The following is a 25,770-nucleotide window of genomic DNA, read 5'->3' as shown; positions in this document are numbered from 1 at the left end:
TTTGGTCCGTGGTAGCGCGGGCACCCATGAATCCCGCCTGGTATTGCCCCACGAACTCTCTTGCAAATGGTGACAGACGGCGGCATAGAATTTGGGAGAGTACCTTGTAGGCGGCGCTCAGCAGTGTGATCGCGCGGTAGTTGCAGCAATCCAACTTGTCGCCCTTTTTGTAGATTGGGCATACGACACCTTCCATCCACTCCTCCGGTAATATCTCCTCCTCCCAAATCTTGGCAATTACCCAGTGCAGCGCTCTAGACAGTGCTTCACCACCGTATTTTAATAGCTCACTTGGTAGTTGATCTACACCAGTTGCTTTGTTGTTCTTCAGCCAACCGATCTCCTCCTCAAGATCTTGAAGATCAGGGGCCGGTAGCCTGTCGTCTTCTGCGCGTGCTCTAAGGTCTGTTGCCGTGCCACCTTCGTTTTCTGCTGCTTCACCGTTGAGGTGCTCGTCATAGTACTGCTTCCACCTCTCAATCACCTCACATTCGTTCGTGAGAAGGTTGCCCTTCAAGTCCTTGCACATAACGGCTTGCGGCACGTAGCCTTTGCGCGAACTATTTAGCTTCTCGTAGAACTTCCGTGTGTCGTTTACGCGGTACAGATTTTCCATCGCCTCGCGATCTCTGTCTGTTTTGTCTGTTCCGCGCTTGTCTGTATCGCTCCACATTCAATCTCGTGCAGTGTTGCAGCATTCTCGCCCGTGCTGCATCCTTCTCCTCTACTAACAGTTTGCATTCGTCGTCAAACCAGTCATTTCTTCGGTCCGGGATTGCAGTACCTAGTGCCGCTGCAGCAGTACTACCTATGGCTGAACGGATGTCCCTCCAGCCATCTTCAAGAGAACCTGCGCCAAGCTGCTGTTCCGTGGGTAGTGCAACTTCCAGCTGCTGCGCGTAGTCCTGGGCAACTCCAGCGTCCCGTAGTTGCTCAATGTTGGGTTGCGGCGTTCGACTTCGACGTGTGTTATGCACCGTCGAGAGTTTTGAGCGCATGCATACTGCAACTAGGTAGTGGTCCGAATCTAAGTTCGCACTGCGGTACGTGCGGACGTTGATAATGCCGGAGAAGAATTTCCCGTCGATTAGAACGTGATCGATTTGGTTTTCTGTATGTTGGTCAGGTGATCTCCAGGTGGCTTTGTGGATATCCTTGCGGGGGAAAAAGGTACTTCGAACTACCATACCCCGAGAGGCTGCAAAGTTCACGCATCGTTGGCCGTTGTCGTTCGATACGGCATGCAGGCTGTTTGGCCCGATTGCCGGTCTATACATTGCCTCCCGTCCTACCTGAGCGTTCATGTCGCCGATGACGATTTTGACGTCCCGTTGCGAACAGCCGTCGTACACCTGCTCCAGCTGCGCATAGAACGCTTCTTTCTCGTCGTCGGGTCTTCCTTCGTGTGGGCAGTGCACGTTGATGATACTGTAGTTGATGAAACGGCCCTTAATCCTCAACTTGCACATCCTCGCGTTGTTCGGCTGCCAACCAATCGCGCGTTGGCGCATCTTACATTTTCTAAATTTACGATTATAAATCTTTAAACTGCTCCAAAAGTCTGGACTAAAGTTACGTTAACAGCTCTTATGTTCTGAAATTCCCCAACGATCTCTAGATCTAGCTTTTCTGAAGAACTTCCTAAAAAATTGCACAATACCCCTCAAGTTAAAAGTTTTTGAAAATTTTTGGATGCTAAAAGAAAAGCTTTGAGGTTCTTAAAGTTTCCAGTAAGTTCCCCATATTTTCAGCGTGTTAACTTCCCTTATGTTCCCGCAGTTTGTTTGAAGCTTCATCACTGAAATTCTCAGCATTTTCTTTCATTCCTAAGAACTTCTCCATGGTTCGTACAATTGTTGTGAAGTTAATAGGACTGTAATTAAGATCTCCAATCTTTCATAAAGTTAATTACGAACATGAAATAAAGCTTTTTTTTCCTAATTCTGGCACTATGATTTTTTTTTTGGTATCTTGAACTTTAAGACATTGAATATTTTTATATCTTGGACTTACTCAAGCGAACTTGAGAAATATAGAAAACTTGAGCGGTATTGTGTAAAATTTTAAGAAGTTCTAAGCACCTCAGAAAAGCTAGATCTAGAGATCTTTGTGGAATTAAGTTAAGTTAAGTTTTCTTTAGCCCAAACTTTTGGGGCAGTTTAAAGATCTATAATAGTAAATTTAGAAACATTCAGGATAGTTCCATAATGCGCTGAAAAAAAAATCGAGAACCCCAAAGATGTTCCGAGAATTTAATGAAGTACAGAGACCTTCAGAGAATTTATGAAAACTTCAAAAATATTTCAGGAACTTCACAGAAGTCCACATAATTTCAGGGAAATTTAAAGGTGCTTACGGGAATTCCATTTATTTTCGAGCAGAACCGAGATCTTCAATAGGATTGAGAGCATTAGGAAAGCACCGAAAACATCAAGACAGATCAGAGAATCAAAGAGAATTTCCGGAAACTTCTGCACAGCTCCGAGAGAATTTCTGAAAAGTGATAAAAATTATATGCACATCCGGAAACGTTTAGAGAATTTCAGTGAATTGTTAAACCTTTAGAGGAGATTCTTGATTATTGAAAATTTAGGAAACTTTAGGAAGTCCTAAAAAGTTCAGGGAAGTTTAAGAATTTGATGAGAAGTATTGTTAGGCTCAGGCTAGTTTTTTAAACTACAAAAGAACTTCAAGGCAGTTTCATTAACTTCAGGAAAAAAATGGTTACTTTCAAGTAGTTCTGAAAACCTCAGAATAGTCCATTCCATATTCAGCGGAGATTTCCATTGAAATATTCCTCAAAATTTTGGTTAAGCTGTCTTCCGAATTCAATTTTCTTTTAGTTTTCCTTGGAATTACCTTGAAATTCTCCACAAAAAGAAACCCTTTGGAAATATTCTCCGAATATTCATTGAATTCATTTCAGATTTCCTTTTCAATCTCACTCCTTCCCTTGGAATTCTACTCACATTGAAAGTCTCCTAAGAATTCATTGGCTTTCTCCTCAAAAATTCCTTAGATTTATTCTCATAATTTGTTTGGCTCCGGATTCGTTCTCTCTCACAAACTTTATGAAAATGTGCTCAGAATGCCCTTGGAATTTTCCTCTGAAGCTCACCGGAGTTGTGCTCCTAAGAAACTCAGAGTTTTCATTAAAATTTACTCTTAGGTCACTTTTTAGTCACTATTTTCACAACTATAAGTCACTATTTGGTCACTTATTTCATCAACATGGTCACTAAAATCACTATTTTTAACAGCAGTGATTGCTACCAGCCCTGCTATACTAACCTATTTTAATGGCATTAGTTATCTTTGACCTTTGAGTAACGCATCTTCCAGTTCAACTTTTCTTTGCTTTCAAATTCCAAGATAGATCTAATACATACAGTATAATCTACCCTCCTGACATCTATTTTTTTTATATAACCCAAAACCGAGATGGAATTTCAAACAATAAAGGATACAAAGCACAAGGTATAGGGAATACAAATTCATCACACCAGCAGCAGGTAGAAACGGTTCTGTTCGATTCCGGAGAAATCGACGGCTTTCAAAAAAAAAAAAGAAAAAGAAAAGAAAAGAGGAGCATTTATCTGTCCCAGCATGACACAGTTTTCCCTGGCTTGAATTTTCTATCGAATGGAAAGTAGATACGTACGAAGAAGTAGGGGCATGACAGAATATCGTTTGCAGCATCCTTGGGAGTGAAACAATCACAGAACAGCCCATCAACCAAGATGAAAGCCATGTTTTCCGTTTATCGCATCGACAAACGATATGTGCGGACTTTTGTCATCTTTTTCGTTTCAAGGTTTAGCCACCACTCGTCAAAAGGAAGCGGCTATTACTTATGCTGCTTGCTGTTGTTATTATTATTACTATCCCATTCTTAGGGTTTTCTCTCTTGTTTCTCCTCTCGGAAGAAATGCTCCACATCCGGGCCTCGAGGGGATGTGTACTGGATCTGAATGGAGGAATAAACTGCACATTGCGTCACCTAGCACAGCTGATTCCGAAACCGTCGTCGTCGGCTGAGAGAGACTGGGGCAACGTTCTACCTGACGAACCGGAAATGAAGGTGGATTAAAAAAAAACGGAAGGGAAAAAATCTTCAAAAATTTACGGCTACTGCATGTTTACTTTTTCCCGCTTTCCCATGGAGGGGGATTCAGGATGCATTCAAATCGTTTGAAACTCGCGAAGGATTCCATTTTCTATCTGGATGGATCACGAGTCGCTTGATGCGCACATCCTGTGTCTCTTTTTTTTTCTCCATTCTCCAATCCAATAAATAAGAAAAGAAACATACATACGGCGGCGGGAATGACTCTGCGTTTAAATTTCTTCAATCGTTTCGTTCTATCCTGCCTTGGCACTGTTTCAGTCAATGATCTTTCGAACGTACTGTTTCTTCTTCCCCTTGTGGCTGGGATGCTTGCGTTAGGCGTCTAAATTACAGGGTTTACCGGGACTTCCGGTGTAAGTTAAATTGGCGTTTGATAAGACAAATCAAAACATGTTATTCCGATTCGCTGCATACTGAACTGACTGAACTTGTACGGCTGCATTATGGGGTGTTGTTGGACCCTAGGACCGAATTAAACGATATCCGATTGCTTGGGCCATAACAAGTTTTACCTTACATTTACAGAAGCTTGATGAGTGGATATAGACCGGGACCGAATGAAAGTTCAATTTTTAGGACGCGGTGTCAAGTGTTTCCGTAAGGATTAACACTCCCCGATAAGAATTGCCCTTTTAGAGCACGCTGACCATTTACAACCAGTTGGTAGGAGAAAGTTATATTTTTCGCAAGTTTCACAACACAGACACCGGACTGGTTGTTGCTGATGAAAACCAGATCGTCGAAAACCGGCCGACGCCGTCTCATTGTTGTTACATTATTACATCCCTCGTCCTCGGAGGGCTGCTGCGTGGTATCTACCCTAATTTTTATCACGACCGACGTCGATGAACATTTTGCGATCCCTGCCTTGCGATTCAATGCGAGAGAAAAGAACCACAGCTCAGGAAACCGGTCGCACAGAGGAGCGTATAGTATGTGCATATAATACATGTCATTATCGTTTTTATCTGGTTCGTCCATGGGCCTGTTCAGTTCGTCGTCATACACACACACACACGGAGTTGGCCTCCATGTTGCATTTTTTTTTGCTCCTTCGTCCACCAATCCGTAATTATGTGTGGTGAGCTCCAACGACGACCATGTAGAGCTTTCTCGCCTTACTGCCACCGTCACTGGCCATGTTGTTGCGGGCAGGACTCGCCTTTTACATACTGACTGCACACTTCATTTCACTCGTCCTCTTTTTTTCAAAGAGCTTGCATAAACGCCAGATGGAGACTGCTGCATTCCTCGCAAAATTGTAGCTTTCGATACCGGCCCCTTGGTCCTCGTCCGAATGTTGGCAATTGATTTCGATCGAGAGCTGAATAAAACATAAAACTTATCAGTAGCAGGAGTGTGCACGAGGAATCGCGTAAAAATGGTGATACGCAACCGTCAATGGATCGATTTCCCATTGACGGCGTAGGCCTGTGGGATAGTTGCACATAATTATACGGTAACAGTACAATGATAACTGGGCAGTTGATAGTGCACAACATATGTATGACGTGAATCGAGACTGTGGGAAAATAGTATTTCACAGGACGCCTTTCCCATGTTCTGTTTGGTATGCGGCATCATGGCCAACCATTGATTAAAACACTGTGCAGTCACTGGGAATAGTACGGTTACTGCTTTAAATTGGTTTAAACTTGAATTTAAGGGATGTCAGCTGTTTTTTTTGGAAAATGTCTCAGTATTTTGTATCAGAGGCAGTGCCGAATATAGGATCCGGGGGCGGGGCATTATCTGCTTTCAAAGTTTGAATTTCAAATGCGCGATCGCATTTTTCCTCCTTAATGCCTTGTTCAGACTACAGAGTTATAACATGTTATAACGGTTGTCAAATAATTGCAACACAGAAACCACCATCAAGATAGCGCTATAACATGTTATAACTCTGTAGTCTGAACGTACTATAAGCTTACATTTTTTATTAATTTATTTGATAAGGCTCAACCGAATTAACTTTACAGAGCCGAGGATTCTTGTTCACTATACAATACATCTTAAAACTATAGTCAAAAGGTACAACACAATAAACATTTTATCTTTCGCTATCCATTAAGCCTCCTCCACCAGAACGGGAGCCGATTCCAGTGGTTTCATTGTATGGCAGATTCGCCAACGGGGCACAGTGGGACGAATTCAAAAAAAGTGGGACATGGCTACTTGCGACGAAACTATTGAGTATAGCTTTTTGTTGTCTTCTAGAATATTTCTTTATTTTTTAAGTACTTTATTTTAGTAGTGAAAATTTTTGGTTAAGGAGGGTATACACTCAGATAAAAAAATAACTTTTTTATGTCTTGTTAAATTCGATGAACACCTATGAAAACATTGAAGATGAAGTCTTTTTAAGAAACTTTGTCCAAGGTGTAAACTTTCTATCTCTCAATTGGACGAAGTTATAGGGTGAAAATGGACTACAAACGGTAGTACCCCCTTAAAAAAAGTTTTTTCACCATAACTTTTTTCTTTGAATTTTTTCGATTTTTAAATATTCTACAAAGTTGTAGGTGCTTAGAAAATGCAGAAGACAGTAAATCGTTATCTCTTTGTTGAAAGGATTTACGCCTGTTTTTACAATTTGTTTACACTATCTTTAAGGGGGTCTACCTTGCAGGTTAGCAGGTATTAGCAGCTAATGACAACGTCATTGCATTCAGCAACTTATACCCTACTGTTTCATATACAATTCATAGGGGGATCCAAGAGGATGCTTAATAATTTTTTTAAAAAGGTACCTCAATGTTTTGTTACGTTTTGCTGTTTTCATGAAGATTGTTCCAAGTATGTACATACATGAAGACAAAAAACGTGTTGCTTACTGTTAATTATGACAATTAAGCAGGTGACAAAACATTTATTCAAACTCTTTTGATTCTTGTTTGGTTACAATTTTTATTACAGTTGATCGTTCTCCTCCTAATCTTCATCGCTGGATGAACATGGCATCTCGTTCTTTAAAATACTCGGTTCTTTCAAAAACTTCAATGCATCTCCTCTGAATGGAATGCTTTTCCTTCTTGGAATCTTTCGCATTGATGAAATCAATGGGTCTGAAGACACCATCAGTCGGCTTAAAATGTCTTGATTTGAGGCTACACTGTTGAATACAAAAACAAAACATAAAGCATAACTATGATTAGAAAATATAAAAAGCACATATCTGTACCGTGAACATTTCCTTGCCTGATGTTCTCGAAAGTTTTTGATGTCCTTATTTCGGCATTCTTGAGGTTCTTCTGATAGAGTACAAACAGGAAGAATAGAAGCTCTTATAATGTCTGCGCCGTGAATCAGGAAAATTCCAGGATTCGTTAGTGTCAACATCAATTACGGGATTTAAACGCAAATAAGTTCAAATAAATGTGTTACCACCTACTGTATTGCCATTTAATATTGATAGCTAGTGCAAATGTTCATCATAATGATTTCTTTTGTCATAATTAACGGCAGGGTTACTTCCACTCACTTGCTATAAAAAAATGTTTTTTGGAATTATGTAATCATGAAATATTATAATGCTAATTAGTACTTGTATGTTACAAGAAGAGGTCATGAAGTATGTGTTTGACACATAAAATCTGTCAATATTGCTTTCAGTGCGTCACAATCAGCGATTTTACAACTCGTGAGCGCTCACTCTGAGTGAACGCCCACGAATCATAAGATCGCTGATTGTGACGTGCTCAAAGCGAAATTGGCAGGTTTTTGAGTCAAACACATACTTTACACCCTCTTCCTGTTACTTACAAGTGCAACACAGCTTTATAACATCTAATGATTGCATAATTCCGAAAAATATTTTTTTATAGCAAGTGAGTAGCAACCCTGATTAACGGTAAACAACACGTTTTTTGTCTTCATGTATGTACATACTTGGAACAATCTTCATGAAAACAGCAAAACGTAACAAAACATTGAGGTACATTTTTTGAAAATTTATTAAGCATCCCCTTGGATCCCCCTATGAATTGTATATGAAACAGTAGGGTATAAGTTGCTGAATGAAATGACGTTGTCATTAGCTGCTAATACCTGCTAACTTGCAAGGTAGACCCCCTTAAAAATAGTGTAAACAAATTGTAAAAACAGGCGTAAATCCTTTCAACAAAGAGATAACGATTTACTGTCTTCTGCATTTTCTAAGCACCTACAACTTTGTAGAATATTTAAAAATCGAAAAAATTCAAAGAAAAAAGTTATGGTGAAAAAACGTTTTTTAAGGGGGTACTACCGTTTGTAGTCCATTTTCACTCTATAACTTCGTCCAATTGAGAGATAGAAAGTTTACACCTTGAACAAAGTTTCTTAAAAAGACTTTATCTTCAATGTTTTCATAGGTGTTCATCGAATTTAACAAGACATAAAAAAGTTATTTTTTTTTATTTGAGTGTATACCCTCCTTAACCAAAAATTTTCACTACTAAAATAAAGTACTTAAAAAATAAAGAAACATTCTAGAAGACAACAAAAAGCTATACTCAATAGTTTCGTCGCAAATAGCCATGTCCCACTTTTTTTAATTCGTCCCACTGTGCGGGGGTCAGAGCGCTTCCATTGCAGCAATGGACGCAAAACGTGGTCAGCACTAGCAATGGACGATCTTGGATCAAAACACAAAAGATCGATTCTTTTGGTTCGATTAATCGATTTTTTGAATCGATCTCAAACACGACAAAAATCGACTGGATCGATCCTTTTCATTCGATTTTTGTTTCGATCCAAAAAAAAATTTCAGTGCATTTGAATTTTTGTCTTCACCATTGCACATCACTTGCCTTGAACATGAATTCTGCAAACAACCAGTGTGACAGTTCAGTAGAAACATTCACTTATTATGACATATTTCAGGTTATCAGTCCTCTGCTATGACAGAAGGAACTGGACAGCCCCAAGTTGTTGTTATTCACATCGTCGTGATTGTGCGCTGTTAAATTTGTCGATTTTTTATCACACGGGCTATCGTTATTCGTTTTTTTCCGTTCGGTATACCTGTAATATTGTACTGGTTGTTAGTGGAAAGTGCAGTTTGTTGCGATAATCGTCTAATTAGAGCATATTTTGTGTAGAGTCGGTGTATAATGAGTCACGCCAAGAGAAAAACAGTTGAACTCGCATCACGGTTTTCGAAAGATACCCATTCTTTTCACTTGGCAACAGAGGACTTCTACAACAACTTCAAATGACTTCTAGCGAAAGAAAAAAAAAAATGCGTCTGTAGTAAATCATTATATCAGTGATTTTGTCAAATTAACTTAACAAAAAATAGTAGAAATTCTCATTACTGATCATTACCGAACGTATCCCATGACAATTTAATGCTCACTGCGTGTTTATGCTCATTTCTTCGATTATATTTTATATTTTATTGCAATACCTTTCGTGGACCTTTCATAGCATCGTAATGTTTGTTTACTTTGCCCGATAGGTAGCCGGTTTGACGGTTCAATAGGTAGACTTGGCTTCACTCTTGGCGTGACTCATTATACACCGACTCTAATTTTGTGTTGTGAAAACAGTGAAAAAGTTATCCAATTAGACATAATGTAGTGTATACTGTCTAGCATTGGGCGATCTTGAGAATCCAATTCCTCTTTGCGTATTAGAGCATCTCCACCGCTGTTTTTAAATCACTTTTGGAAACTGAGTCAGCATGACTTCCGCCTGTGACCAATGCGCTAAACCAGTTAAAGGCGATGAAGAATCCGTGTTCTGCATGGCTTTTTTGCGACAGGATGATTCACCTAAAGTGCGGGTGCAGTTTCGAACGCCTTTGGATACGGTTGTGTTTTAAGTTTGTTTTCTGTTTTGTGCGTGCGTTCGCTCTCATAGTTTTCGGCTGCAATTGCCGGATTATCGCTGGCGCTCTGCCTCCCGGACGTTTATACGTGTGTGATTGGTAGTTTTCTCGCTTTCCGGGAAGTTTTAGAATAGAGAAAGAAAACGTGATTCAACATGTTTGCAAGCATCAGAAGAGATGTCGCGATCTGCGTTGGTTGATTTTCTCTCGGACCAGAAATTAGTTGCATCGCGAGTGATAATTTTTAATTTCAGTTTATTTACGCGCTGCAAGGTGCGTGAAAGAGCTCGGCACAATTGGTGTTGATGTTGGCTCGCTTGTAACTTTTTTTGTTGTGTTTTCGAAAGAAATTGATCGAAATTGTACCAAAAGGTCTTCTGAACGTCTAGTATCGATCAACTCACTACCACTATCTTCGACGCTGCTAAAGGTTCCATACCTAGGACTAGTGTCACCCCCGGCCGTAAAGCCCTGCATTGGTGGTCCGCGGAGACCAGGGCGGCTATCAAAGCTAGAAGGAAGGCAATGAGAGCAGTGAAGAGACTTCCGCCTGATCACCCAGAAAAAGGAAGAATGATAGCAGAATATCGGTCAAAGAGAAATAAATGCAGACAAATCATCAGAGATGCCAAACGCAGGAATTGGAAGATTTCATCGACGGGATCAATAGTAACCAGTCTACTACCGAACTGTGGGGTAGGGTAAACTCCCTAAGCGGAAAGAGAAGAACAAAAGGAATAGCCATCAGACATGAGAACGGGTTATCGAGAGACCCCTCGGTTGGAGCCGATAAACTTGCAGAATATTTTGCCAGCCTTTCTGCCATCAGTGGCTATAGCCAACTTTTCATCAGAAGCAATGCTGCCTCCTTAACGTCATTAGATAGAGTTCCCATTCCACAAGACGTCTCCTCTCTACCGATCAACCAACCTTACTCCATGTTGGAGTTAAGCTTTGCCCTTGCGAACAGTAATGGTAAATCTGCTGGCCCTGATGAAATTAGTTACCCATTGCTGAAACACCTACCACACAGGGGCAAGCAGATCCTTCTTTCACTTCTGAACCAGAACTGGACCCAGGCTGTTTTCCCAAAGCAATGGAGACACAGCTTGGTAGTTCCCATACCAAAGAATGGATCATCCTCGACTGATCCAAAGGACTACCGGCCTATCTCATTGACAAATTGCACTTGTAAAGTTCTGGAACGTATGGTCAACCGCAGACTTACTGACTTCCTTAAAGACAACAATCTGTTGGATTGCCGACAACATGCCTTCCGTAAAGGTTACGGAACGGGAACCTACTTTGCTTCCCTCGGTCAAGTTCTAGATGACGCCCTACAAGCCCAACAGCACGTAGACATAGCAGCTTTGGACTTGTCTAAAGCTTATAACAGGACATGGACACCCTTTGTCTTAAAACAATTATCTGAATGGGGCCTATCCGGCCACATACTTCACTTTGTCCAGAATTTCCTCAAGAACAGAACCTTCCAAGTCGGCATCGGGAATCATAGGTCTAACATCGCAAGGGAAGAGACTGGAGTCCCCCAGGGCTCTGTTCTCGCAGTCACACTGTTCCTAGTGTATATGAACGGAGTCTTTGGGGACCTTCCCAAAGATATATACATCTTTGTTTATGCTGACGACATCGTCCTCGTTGTTGTCGGGCATAGACCAGTTTCACTTCGGAGAAAGCTTCAAGCAGCTGTCAATGCCGTTAACAGATGGGCCAAAACGGTAGGTTTTGAGTTGTCACCGAGTAACTTTACACACATCTGTAACAGCCGACACCGGGCGGAGTCAAACCCTATCAAAATCGAAGGCAACACAGTGCCATACAAGACCTGCTGTCGCATTCTCGGTGTCTATCTAGACCGCCACCTCAACTTCCAAAAACATTTTAACACGGTCCGAGAAGATTGGCAATCAAGAATACGCCTATTACGCTTGATAACGAACCGTCGGAATCACAATAACCGCGATACTGCGCTCCGAGTTTCCACGGCCATCGTAACCAGCAGACTGTTATACGGTATAGAGCTCACCTGCCGATCTTCAGACGAGATGATGCAGAAACTAGGACCAACCTACAATCGCTGCATAAGAATAGTCTCTGGTTTGCTACCATCCACGCCGGCGTCGTCAGCGTGTGTAGAAGCTGGAGTGTTACCTTTCCATTACATCATGGCCATAACCACCTGCTCGAGAGCTTTGAGCTTCATGGAAAAGACATACGGAGATGAGGAGGGAGTGTTCCTCCTAAGGGAGGCTAACAAACTCCTTCAGAAACTGGCTCATCAGGAACTCCCACCGGTAGCTGAATTAGACCGGATCGGAGGCCAAGGATGGGACTCTTCCAAACCGAAGGTCAACTGGTCTTTTCAATGTTCTTATAAAGTCGGAGAAAGTAAGGCTGGAGTTATAAGTATAAATCGTATCGTATAAAAGCGACGACGTCAGCTGGATATGATTTAATATACACCGATGGTTCCAAGGCCAATGGCAGAGTAGGTGTTGGTGTGTCAGGAAGAGATCTTGTGATACACCAGCGGCTACCAAACATGTGCTCAGTCTTCTCCGCTGAGGCCATAGCTATTCATCAAGCAGCGACCAATGCAAAGGCAACTTATACTGCCATATTATCAGACTCCGCGAGTGTCCTTAAAGCCCTTGAAACGGACCGTATACGTCACCCATGGGTACAAATGATCCGGGCGACAGTGAAACCTAACACTCTTTTCGTTTGGACTCCCGGACACTGCGGCATCCCGGGCAATGAAAGCGCAGATAAGCTTGCGGCCTTAGGTCGAGATTCGCAGCTACTCACCACACAGGTACCCTTTCAAGATGCCAAAACCTGGGTTAAAAACATAATTTCGGTAGCTTGGGCAGTAGCATGGCAACAAGAGAGAGACCTTTTTCTTTGTAAGGTTAAAGGTAAGACTACCAAATGGAATGACCAAAATAATAGAAAAGATCAACGAATCCTATCTAGGCTGCGAACCGGCCGCACACAAAAACTAGTCACTTCCAGTCGGGACGATACGATCAAAGCCTATGCGATTTTTGTGGGATTCGGCAGTCTGTCGAACACATTATTGCTGTTTGCCCTCAGTATCAAGATTCGAGAAGAATATACGGACTAGAAACTGGTATAAGAGATATTCTTGTCAACGACCCTTCAACAGAAACAGCTTTGCTCTGTTTCCTTAAAGACACAAAACTGTACGAACGAATTTGGCGGAAAGTCTCGATAAATCAAGACAAAAAAAAAGTTCCAAAACTAGTAAAAATATTTGAAATGCCGAACTTTGACTTGAAATTAATCAAATGGAATTCTTCTAATTCTGATTTCTAATTTTGCAATTGTTGTCATCTCTGATCACGCCTTCCTTCGGAAGGAAAGTAAAGCCGTTGGTCCCCGGTTCATGAGTTGATATGTCGATAGGTATTGTAAAGGTGTGGGAGCTGCCTCCCTGGCGTCGGTAGCATTGGTGCTCAGCACGGAAAACAAGATCGACGGAAAACAAACCAAGGAAAAAAATCCGCGTCATGTTCCCAGCGAAAAACGCAACAATAGTTTCAGAGTGCTTTTTGAATAGGGCGTATGTAACAAACGTACACTATTTGACTTTTTAATACTTCCAGACTCTACTCTGCTTACTTTGGCTAAAGGCAACATTTTGGCCCGCTACCTCATTTCTGTTTCATTTTCTCATCAAAAACTATTTGTCGTATGTGCCAACCGATCATAATATCTACATATTATGGAAATATTTGTATAAACAGTGTCTAAATATTGATACTAGAATCCTTCAATGAATGTAACCGACCAAATCACGTAACTTCTATGTGATAATCCTATGACGGTTAAGTTTCATGAGATGAGTACCCCTACATGAGAATCACGTAGCTGTTATGTGAAAAGTACGATGGAAAAAATCTACGTATGTTTTCACGTGACATTGATGTGCAAATTATTCTGAGTGTAGGACTGAAGCATCTCTTGAAAATTTAAAGTCAAGCAAAACTTTTACATACATACATGTACAATGCATTTTTTGAAATATGTAATGCTCTTTTTTAATTTTTTAAGAATAAATGTTGATGACCACGAAGTAATGTTTTTTTTATTACAATTGCACAGAAAATAAACATAGATTTTCCGTGGCAAAAATGATTTTTCCAGTAAACAGCGATCCTAACTAATTATTCCTAGTAGGGGAACGGGGCTTAAAATAACTCTTTAAATTAAGAAATTATTAAAATTATATGAATGTATATGAATTAAAATGTAAAAGGTACATTGATTGAAAGACCTGTGCGTTGATTGAATTGATTGATATTTGAATCAATAAGCACTTAAAATCGTCAATTGTTTATTTTACCCAGTATGTAAATTTTACCCCGACTTCCCCTATCATTCACATTTCAGCGAAGATTGAACATTATCCAGACCAAAAAGTTGAAAATTCATGTTTAAAAACTGAAAAATTTAGTGAAATCAGTAGGCTGACAAAATCGGGAAAGCACTGTAATATTATGATCTGGAAACACGTTCCCGATTTGTAACACAAAGGATCATGAGTGCAAGACAATAATCCCATCCGATATTCAAACGATGTTCGTAACGCAACATGTGGCACAATTTACGTGAGAAAAACAACAACTACCAACAGCTAGCTAAAAGACAATAGTTTCCTATCAACGTTTCCTGGCTATTAGCTAGCACAAGGAAAGAGTGTTTTTTCCTCCATTAAGAATGCATGATTACTTTCATCACAACGTTATCAAGAATATCAAAGTGGCGTTCACTAAGAACAACAAACTTTTTCACGACTGAGATTGAACCAGTTCTGATGCAAGACGCGGATAGACAGCAGCTCAGCGCTTTCATAACCTCGACTACAACCTTCACGAGCGCCAAACCAACACCACCACCACCACCACCGTGCACCATCATCGTCTCATATGCGATATGTGCAGCAGAAACAGCAGCAGCAACTTGAGCTGCTATTATAAATGTACGTCGTACTATTCTGCCTAGTTTTTTTGCTGCCTCCTCTACTACATATACTATAAATGTAGGAACCTATACCCGCAACAATTCTACGAGCAGACTTTTGCTTCGCTTATTATTTTTCGTTTGCTCTCGAATGTCACGCGCGCATGTGGGCAATTTTTTCACTACTTCATCTTCCCTTGAATGCAATAATGATTGCTATAGCTCTATCTAGCTATAATTCGCGAATTCAAAGGCTCAACGATGAAGACAAGGAGATTGATGTTTGTACTTTTCTAGTGACAACCTCAAAGGACTTACCTGTGACGATGAAGCTTCAGTAAAATCGTTTATGCTGCTCCGTTCCTCTACAGTGAGAATAATCCACACAAAGTCGCAATTCGGCCTTCGAGGTGCGAGGTTCTGCTTCTACTTTTTCGTCTTCTCCTATTGCTTCCTTCCTGCCTGGCTGGTTTTTCGTGGAACTGTGTGACGATTTTTCAGCTACAGCCACCATTAATTGGCCACATTTTGGTCTCTTGATAGCTCGCTAAACGGGTACTTCCACCTAGAACACTATCCTCTGCCCAGAAAAATCGTATTATGAAACACTTTCTTCACGCAACAGATGCAAACAGCAGCCATCACCCAAGCAGCGCATTGGAAAAATATTTACAATGCTGAATAATCCACTTTTTTCGCTGCTTTTGGGGCCCCCAGACATTGAATTCGATCAAAAACAACACTCAGATACAAATACAGACGCACGCTTCCAACACTACTCACAACGCGAAGACGACGGGACAGCAAACACACAATAGGGCCTTCTTTTTCCTCCTCTTCTTTGGCCTTCCCTGTGATGGGGCTACGCGTTTTTCATCAACCTTCTCGCATTCGTCGTAAGATATTTTAAAATTTATTCCAGCGAAAAATTTCTGCACTATTTTTCTTCGGCTGCTTCTGGGTGCGTGCTGCGCAATCAAAACGGAAAATGAAAACGGTCACACTGCACTTTTAATCCGCAAGGAGTTGGATCTTAAACTCCCCAAAAAGAAAGAAAAAAATACCTGCTTTTATTCCGTCGTCGTCGATTCGCGAATCGCGACGCCACGCAGCAAAACACCAGACGACGGGATCCGCCGCAGCAGCCCAAACCGTTGTCGTAAATTCCGCTTTAAAACGCGTGCACGCAAATTCACAGCACTGTTCCAAGTAGGATATTCCGTCGAATTTTCACTTTTTCCCCGAAAACACTGTTCGATATTTCTGATTGTGCGAGTGTCTGCTTGCGCTGCTGCTGATGTCGAAATCAACCAGCAGAAAAGAGTAGCCAGAGCAGAGTGAGTGAATGAAAAATGACGATGGTCGTCCGATCTCTGCAGGGCAGCGAAAAAAAAAAGAGTCGGTTTGCAGAACACCAGTCAAGAAACTTCAGTTTGCGAAGAAAAGAAAACGCGAGCGAGTCACAAAAACAGAGCGAAAGCCCTTGCAGCAAAACGTCCCCTTGACATTTAGTGGTTTGGTAAGGTTGGCAGCGTGTGTCAAGATGGCTGCGGCTTTTGACGTTTCCTTTTGTTTTGTTTTGATTATGGAAGGCTGCCGCTGCAGTATAAAAATACACTATAAAACGAGGGGCCGTTCTCGGTAGATGGTTTACGCTAACTTTAAAGAAACCATTTATGAGTAAAATTTTAGCCAATGTAATGAAAAGTTGGTTAACTTGTTAATGGGTAAACTTTTTACTAATTTAATGAGTATCTGTTGGCCATAGGCTCTTTTCATGCACCATTAATTTTGAGTGCGCTAGCCGATTAGAGGAAATGTCATCCAATCCATTTGTTTACATCATAATGACGATTTTCAAAACTCAAAATAATGTACATTTTATTGTACAAATTGGGTTCTTTAAGGGTATTGAGGTAAATGCATATTCGTAATCTGCATTAAAAATGGAACCCAAACCCTAAATTTCATTAATTTTGGTACACTGGAACTATTTTAAATATGTGCAGTTACATTTGCAAAAATCACCTTATTAGCGCCCCTCGGTGTCACTTTATATGGGAGCGAGCTGTCAGTTTGTCAGTTTAGTGTCAAACAGTGAAGTTATTATTTTGCTTTAAATCTTGATTTGAAAATCGAGATGAAAGTGTGTGGGTTCGAAAAAAATATCGCTGTGCTCAGAAAACGAAGCTCTTTCAGATGATATCAGGCATAACATTTGATAACGGCACAAAAGCTTTTGTAAACAAACTTTTTAAGGCCCTTTAAACGCGAACCGAAGAAACCTCACGCAAACCCACAACATCATCAAATAGGGGCAACTATAACCTTTCTGAAAGTAATATTGGTTTGCGTGGGCGTACTTTGGTTCGCGTGTAAAGGGCCTTAGAAAGTTTGTTTATAAATGCTTTTGTGCCGTTATCAAATGTTATGCCTGATATATAAAAACTGACATAATTTCCAAAATTAAAGAACCCAATTGCAAATTTCCATCGTAAGTGGTTTTTAATTTTTCAATTATCTACAGATCTGAACTGATTTACAGCTGAAATAATCACACAATGAAAATCCGGAAGAACATATCAACCGGTGAATACTCGTGTTTATTTCAGTTAGCGTGGGGACGCAATTTGTGATTAGCCCGGTCCCTTTCAAATTGTATCATTATTTATGTACGGTCTTTATATTTGAAATGACATTTCGACAGTGAGCATGCATAAGGGCCTATACGCGATGATCGATTCTCTTCGTCGATTTTCTCTTTTGTTAATTGGCAAATCAAAGTTGGTACTCGTGGAGAATAGAAGAACTATAAAAGTGATGATGGTTTCAAAATTTTCCACGGGGAAGTATACGAATGCAATCTTAAAATGCTTTTATTTTGCAAATGAAGCATTTTATTTAAATCTGGTTGGTGCTATGTTAGTAGAAAACTTAAGGACTACTCAATAAACAAATAATATAGAAAAAAATCATTTCTTTTCAGATTTTTAGGTGTACACATAGATTTGAGCATTTCTACCACTGTAGCAGCAACCAGATTTAAATAAAATGTTCCATTTGCAAAATAAAAGCATTTTAAGATTGCACTCGTATACTTCCCCGTGGAAAATTTTGAAACCATCATCACTTTTATAGTTCTTCTATTCTCCACGAGCGCCAACTTTGATTTGCCAATAACTCGCTAGATTTAACGTTTCTCGGTGCGTTTACTGTTGCTTTTGATAGCCAATACAACCTGTTACTACTCTGCATTGAACAAATTCTAGAAAATTGTTTCGCTTAGCTGTAGCAATGCAAAGAGAAAATCGATGAAGAGAATCGATCATCACGTATTCGCCCTTATGAATGCTCACTGTCGATTTCACGTAGTGATGGCCGATTTTCATTCGAATAATCGATTAACGAACCGAAAAGTACACGGCGAATGAGAACGACCCTTATTTGAGTTTAGTTCACTCATAATCGCCAAAAGTGCAGGAGCTCAGCGATGAGTAAAATTTGTCTCATGTTTCCCAAGGTTTTTTCCAGGATTTCCCATTGAAAAATTACCGAATTTGAGAAAAGTAAAGATTGGATTCACTCAGTCTATTGGTACCACTCCGAGACTGAATAAAATTTTCGTCAATTTCCTCATTTTCCAGCAGAGTTTTTTGGTTTTCCACAGGAAACCATGAGACAAATTTACTAATCGCTGAGTTCCTGCACTTTTGGCGATTATGAGTGAACTAAGCTCAAATTTGGGTCCCCGCATAATCAAAAACTATTAGCAGTAACCTACTTATTCTAAGATCACCTTATACAGCATCGTGATGATTTGTCTCATCCTTCAATCAAAGTAATATTTGTGACTCACTCTTTAAGTTGCTTTAAGTGTACGATCAGCAATTATATATTTATGATATAACATACAATTAATGTACGTCAAATCGTTGCAGAATAGTTCTCTATTATCAATATCCAACAATTCTGTCTCAATAAATGATGGAAAACTCCAACTGCATGATCCAGCAAAAAGTAACTATATGGTGTGTATTCCAAGCAAAGGCATTTAGTCTCCATACAACAAGATGACACAAATACTCCGCCAATTTTTTAACTTGCATGTTATCTGTTATCATCCGATCAAATGTTATTGAGCGGCGAGTATTAGTATTGGTGTCTTGATGTCCTGATCCGTTTTTACTTTTCGTTGAACACCGCCATATTGAGTTAATAAAAATATGCGCAGGAGGATTCTGTTTTGTAGAAAAATAAATTTAAATAGCTATTTAATTGTCTTTCTTTTGATTTTAGAACTTCTTCCCGGACAGCATTTAAAGGATGCAGGAATAATGTTAACTTGCAAGTACTTATCGGGTATGTTATTGAGTGTGTTATTCGGATGCATTTCACTATAATCTAATTTATTTTTATTTGTTGCAGTCTTTGCAGAAACGATGATCCACGGAAGCTCATCTGCAAGGTGGTCGACCGCCGTCTTGGCTCCTTGTCCGAATTACTTCACTCCATCCCAGGAATTTACTGCTTTATGGGGAACCAAAAAACTGCCAAAACCTGCCTCCTTCTGGCGCAACAGATCGTTTGGACCAGTCAAGCGCTGGCTACGCTTTCGGCACACTTAGTTGGATTTGGATCAGTTGGGGGTCGTTCAGAACGATCTTGCGCTGATCATACGGCCGTTGCTGCAGCTGAAAATAGTGCTCGATAAGATCGGTTTGATTCAGGTAGAATGTGGTCAGACGTGAAGAAGATCGATTTGAACTATGTGGCCCTGAAGCCCGAGCTGAAGCCAGCCACAAAGAGGAGCTTGTTTTTTTATTTACGGCTTTTACTGAACGATATCCTCTTGGAGCCGTAAACTATAGGCAAGCCTGCCGGATACTTTTGTAAGTAAATAAGTAACTAAATTCATCCGGCTACCGATAAGTGCATGCAATATTAATCAATAAAACGGTTTAAAACTATATATCATGTGCTTTATTTTCGAAGAAAAAATTTGAAAACACAGTCGTCATGTTAAAATTCAATAACGATAAGCAATACAGTATGGCGACCAGTTCCGTTTGGACGTTAAATTATTAGTAAACGATAAACCATACCGTTTTTCAAGCTAAATATGAACTACAGATAAACCATCTGGGATGTAATATCGCTGAAAATTTGTTCGGGTAATTCATCGTTTTTGTATAGTAATTATACTTAACCGCCCTTTCAGCGTATGGTAGTTTTACCAATTACCATATATGGAATAATCAAAACGATTTATGACAATGTAAGTTCATGGTTTTTTGTACGATCGCAGAAATCGTACGTTTATTGTTGTTAATTGTTCAGAATAATACGAGAAATCCTCCTTGTATGGTTCATTATTATGCGGGCGGGTCGTTCTCATTCGTCGTGTAAAATATTTGTAATCGGTTGTGGTTGTATCATGCCGATATTGGCGTTGACGGCGACTCTGTAGCTCTTTACTCCTATGAGAAAATCCATAAGCAAACGTCAGACTGTGCGTGAAATATGGTGGACTTTGTACTATCCTTTCACTCCACCGAAAATTCCCTTAAGAAACTGTCTAAATTTTCTGAAAGAGCAAATTTTTCGACGGTGCCGTCAACGCCAATAAGCATTAACTCTCGCATTCTTTTTTTTTCTTTTTTTTTCGTCGATCTTGTTTTTCGTCCTGAGCACCAATGCTACCGACGTGCCAGGAAGGCAGCTCCCACACCTGGACCCTACCTATCGACCCATCAACTCATGAACCGGGGACCAACGGCTTTACTTCCCATCTGAAGGAAGGCGTGATCAGAGATGTTATGCCTCAGAACATCCCGGCGGCGCCGACTGGGATTGAACCCAGGCCTGCTGGGGTGAGAGGTTATCACGCTTACCACTACACCACTGGCGCCATTTCTCACATTAACTTCTCCAGAGGATTATCACCGATCTTTTCAAACATGTGCTGCACTCTCATTGGTGGAAAAATGACAGCACAGCGAACAAAAAATAATCGATTAGTTGCTAAAAAAAAATGGGCCATCTCTGATTTTGGTGTGATTGTTTTCAAGCTGAACATTGCATTAGGTCCTAAGCAACATTGATCGATTCTCTTCATCAACTTCCTCTTTTGTTATTAACTTGAGCATATAACCGTTTCTTGTTGTGTTTGTCGTATTAGATGCTAGACAAAAACTTCTACCTGGCTTGGCTCAGATTTTGACAGTTTATTTGGCTCAAAACATTCTCTCCGCCCATCTCTCCCTCTGAGTATTTCTAGTTTCAAGCACCTGCGATGGATAAATTAATCAGAAAAGGTATTGGCAAATCAAAGTTGGTACTTGTGGAGAATAGAAGAACTATGAAAGTGATGATGGTTTCAAAATTTTACACGGTGAGGTATACGAGTTCAATTTTAAAATGCTAATAATTTGCAAATGGAGCAGTTTATTTAAATCTGGTTGATGCTACGTTAGTAGAAAACTTAAGGACTACACAATTGGCAAATCAAAGTTGCCACTCGTGGAGAATAGACGAACTATGAAAGTGATGATGGTTTCAAAATTTTCCACGGACAGGTATACGAGTGCAATCTTAAAATGCTTTTATTTTGCAAATGGAGCATTGAATTTAAATCTGGTTGTTGCTACAGTTGTAGAAAAGCTGAAATCTATGCATACACCTAAAAATCTGAAAAGAAATTATTTTTTCTATATTATATATCTATTGTGTAGTCCTTAAGTTTTCTACTAACGTAGCACTAACCAGATTTAAATAAAATGCTCCATTTGCAAAATAAAGGCATTTTAAGATTGAACTCGTATACCTCACCGTGTAAAATATTGAAACCATCATCACTTTCATAGTTCATCTATTCTCCACGAGTGCCAACTTTGATTTGCCAATAGATATATAATATAGAAAAAATAATTTATTTTCAGATTTTTAGGTGTATACATAGATTTCAGCATTTCTACCACTGTAGCAGTAACCAGATTTAAATAAAATGCTCCATTTACAAAAAAAAAAGCATTTTAAGATTGCACTCGTATACCTCTCCGTGAAAAAATTTGAAACCATCATCACTTTCATAGTTCGTCTATTATCCACGAGTGCCAACTTTGATTTGCCAATATCGTTTAATTTCTAAGATTCGCCTATAGACTTTTTTAATGCACCACCAATTGACAAATCAAAGTTGGCACTCGTGGAGAATAGAAGAACTATGAGAGTGATGATGGAATGGATGGAGCATTTTATTTAAATCTGGTTAATGCTGCGTTAGTAGAAAACTTAAGGACTACTCAATAGACATATAATATAGAAAAAATAATTTCTTTTCAGATTTTTAGGTGTAGACATAGATTTCTGCTTTTCTACCACTGTAGCAGAAACCAGATTTAAATAAAATGCTCCATTTGCAAAATAAAAGCATTTTAAGATTGCACTCGTATACCTCCCCGGGGAAAATTTTGAAACCATCATCACTCTCATAGTTCTTCTATTCTCCACGAGTGCCAACTTTGATTTGCCAATTAGAGGGCACCAGGCGAGTTCGAGAGGAAACGTCAATCAAACCATTTGTTTACATCAAAATCTATCACAACCCAAATTAAAGCATTTTTCATTGCACATCTCGGCAAGTTCCATCGGTAATAGGCGAATCCAGTAGAAAGTAGGCGATCGTTTCAGCTTCTCGTGGTTAATAGGAGAACCACCAAAAGAGTGGTGAGAGCTGAAATTTTCGCCGTAAAGCATAGGAAGAAGAAAATGTTTTTACCTTTTCTGATTAAATTATCCATCGCAGGTGCTTGAAACTAGAAATACCCAGAGGGAGAGCTGGGCGGAGAGAATGTTTTGAGCCAAATGAACTGTCAAAATCTGAGCCAAGCCAGGTATTTTCAGCACACAGATCGATAAAAGAAGGTTTTGTCTAGCATCTAATACGACAAACACAACAAGAAACGGTTATATGCTCAAGTTATTAACGAAAGAGAAAGTTGACGAAGAGAATCGATGTAATTTGAGATGTAAAAATATGTAATTTTGATGTAAACAAACGGTTTGGTTGACGTTTCCTCTCATAATCGCCTAGCGCACTCTACATTGGTGGAGCATAGAAACAGCCTATTGTCTTACTTAACGATTTTACACCGATCTGAACTGATTTGTACTTCAACTATACGCCTTTTTAATGCACCACCAACGTAGAGTGCGCCACGCGAGTCAACCAAACCGTTTGTTTACATCAGAATAACTATTTTTTACAACGCAAATTGAAGCATTTTTATTCAACATCTTGCCAATTTCTATCGGTAATTGTCTTATTGTACGATTTTCCACAGATCTGAACTGATTTGTACCTTAACTATTCACACACAAGAAATCCGGAAGATCATAACCACTTATGAACTTTTCTAATTTTCCATTTTTCTCAACAAAAATAATCCTGAACACCATCAGGATCTTTGCAAAAACGTTACAGAATTAAATTTTTCAACTGTAGATTAACTTTTCAAGCATCTCATATGAATCAATTTATTAGGAAAAGTGAAAAAGTGTTCCGCTTCCTATGTCTCAGGCAAAAATTTCTGCTCACAACACTCTTTTTGACGTTCTCCTATTCACCACCAGAGGTTGAATCGTTCGTTTAGTTCCCATTAAAAAGGCCTATTCACACACTAGAAATCCGGAAGATCATAACCACTAAGGCACTACACGGCCAATTATACCAACTCAGCGACTGAGATTAATTGACTCAGAGAATTTTCTTTCCATACGAAATTTACTCAGATTTGGAATAAACTGCAGTTACTCACAAGCTTAACTATGAGTATCTGCAGTTTATTCCACAAACGAAGTTACAGACGACTTTCTCCGAAGAAATTAATTAAAATAATGTGGTTCTCTGTAATAGAATTTTAGACCACTTTCCGCCGCTCACCGCCAGGTTCGCTAGTATTTTTGATTTGAATTAATTCAAGTTGGTTTTGTGTGCAATGATCTGGCAACTCGCGTTGACGGGGTGCTGTTTTCTCACTCATCGGAGGAAATTTTGATTAGAGTGAAAAAGTAAGAAACAGTCAGCGCGGGAACCGTGTGCATTGCTATAGGTACGGCAGAAGGAATATAGTCGACTCTTTCGTTCTCACGGTGTTCCTACGCATGATCCAACGTTACGTCACACTGGATTATGCATAAGAACGTCGTGATAATGAAAGAGCATAGTTTGTATGTTTGGGAGCCTCTCGCATTCAACCCCCATTCCCACAACATCCATTTGAAACGGGCCAGATGAAGTGGGCTTGTGTAATTGAATCAGTGATTGCTAAACATTGCATTAGGTCCTAAGTAACATTGACAGATTCTCTTCGTCGACTTTTTCTTTGTATGCTCACGGCTAATTAAAGACATTCCCAGGTTTTTTCTGCTCACAGATCTATAAAAGAAGTTTTTATCTAGTATCTAATACGACAAATTCAACAAAAAACAGTTATGCGCTCAAGTTATTAACGAAAGAGAAAGTCTACGAAGAGAGTCGATCAATGTTACTTAGGACCTAATGCAATGTTCAGCTTGATTTTCTTGCATCATAACCGGCAGCAGCAACATCGGCAACATCAGAGTGGTAATGGCGAACATGGGTGCCAATTGTCGGTCCAAATCAGGTTTCTTCCCGTCATCGTGGTCCTTCCCGCTCTGGGAGAGAACGAGCCGTGCGACAGAAACTAATGGGCTAGCTTTAGGCTCTAACGACCGACCGGTATCGACACGGAATCGGTAGCTTCCTGTTTCGATGTATCGCTCGTTTGGAATGTTTGCGGTTCATTCCTGGTTTCCTTTTTTTTTAATCTTTATTAAAGAGATTTTTAGCCTTAGGCTAGTTCATCTCTAGTTCCTGGTTCCCGGATCCTTGAGTTCGATAGTTCAAAAGCATTATGGTTAAGTTAATTTTAATCGTCTAACAAACAACTATGTAGAGGAGGACGAGGTCGGTTCTTTCCTTCATCTTCGATAACGATTTTGGTATTAATTACTTCGGCAACACGGTCATTAAAGGGACACGTCTTTCCATGTCGGTTGCGGTTGCCGCAGTGTAGTTGGAACGGAACATTAACTTTATTTGTAGGAGTGGTCTTTTGCCCCTATTGATGACGATGCTCGGCTTGGGTGCGTATGTGGCTTGGGTGGAACATTAGCATTGACCTATCGACATGGATTGGGAGGTGTTCGTAGCTTGCTACTGGTAGATTACGACACTGCGATACGTTGATGGTCATCAAGCCAAAATAAATACACCGCTAACTTTCAACTGCAACATAAAAACAACAAAACGGAGGAAGCTCCCTTTCACAATTAATAATTATTATCATCAAGCTCTCCGCAGGAACTCTTTCGGGGATAAAAGGGCGTAAACCGCAAAAACTGGGGTAGTAATTTTGACCCAGTGCCAAGAACTATCTACTCGAGGAAAAGCCGACAAAACATAAAGGCCCTTATTACGGGTGTCACTTCACGGTGAAAACGAAGTGAAGGGACCAGTTGTCACTCACGGTGAAGTGATTGCCGTGTAAATCAAATGGGAATCACTTAACCGTGAGTGATAAGTTGTCACTACACCGTGAAGTGACATCGGTAATAAGGGCCAAAGTTCGCTGTTGAGAAACATCAATTGTAGCACCACTTGCGGAACCTCTTTGATTTTGGATGTAAATTTTGGCTTCTGTTGCTGAATAACTGTTGCTCTCCCAGTCCCATGTCTTCTCGGTCTCAGATGATTGCACGGAAAGTATAATCTACCATATTGGGGGTTTAAAGTAAACGC

The 25,770-nt window shown here is 40.0% G+C and overlaps 1 protein-coding gene across 3 annotated transcripts in view; it reads right to left on the bottom strand.

Annotated features, from left to right (window-relative positions):
- The window catches only part of LOC135699655 (F-box/WD repeat-containing protein 7-like), a 74,986-nt gene extending 58,644 nt beyond the window's left edge, over window positions 1–16,342 (bottom strand). The window contains exons 1-2 of one of the 3 annotated variants that reach the window (XM_065219947.1): window positions 15,732–16,342; window positions 15,267–15,528 (exon numbers count right to left, since the gene is read on the bottom strand). The gene's annotated coding sequence lies outside the window, so the exon portion shown is untranslated. Of the gene's footprint in view, window positions 1–15,266 lie in introns of all 3 variants that reach the window. The other 2 variants (XM_065219945.1, XM_065219948.1) reach the window with 2 other exon arrangements.
- Window positions 16,343–25,770: the final 9,428 nt, after the last annotated feature.

The sequence above is a fragment of the Ochlerotatus camptorhynchus genome, unplaced genomic scaffold (genome assembly GCF_037179485.1).
Source record: "Ochlerotatus camptorhynchus isolate MF236.1 unplaced genomic scaffold, CSIRO-AGI_Acam_v1.1 ptg000113l, whole genome shotgun sequence".
In the NCBI taxonomy this organism is placed as follows: Eukaryota; Metazoa; Arthropoda; class Insecta; order Diptera; family Culicidae; genus Ochlerotatus; species Ochlerotatus camptorhynchus.
This window is presented reverse-complemented; position numbering and strand designations above follow the sequence as displayed.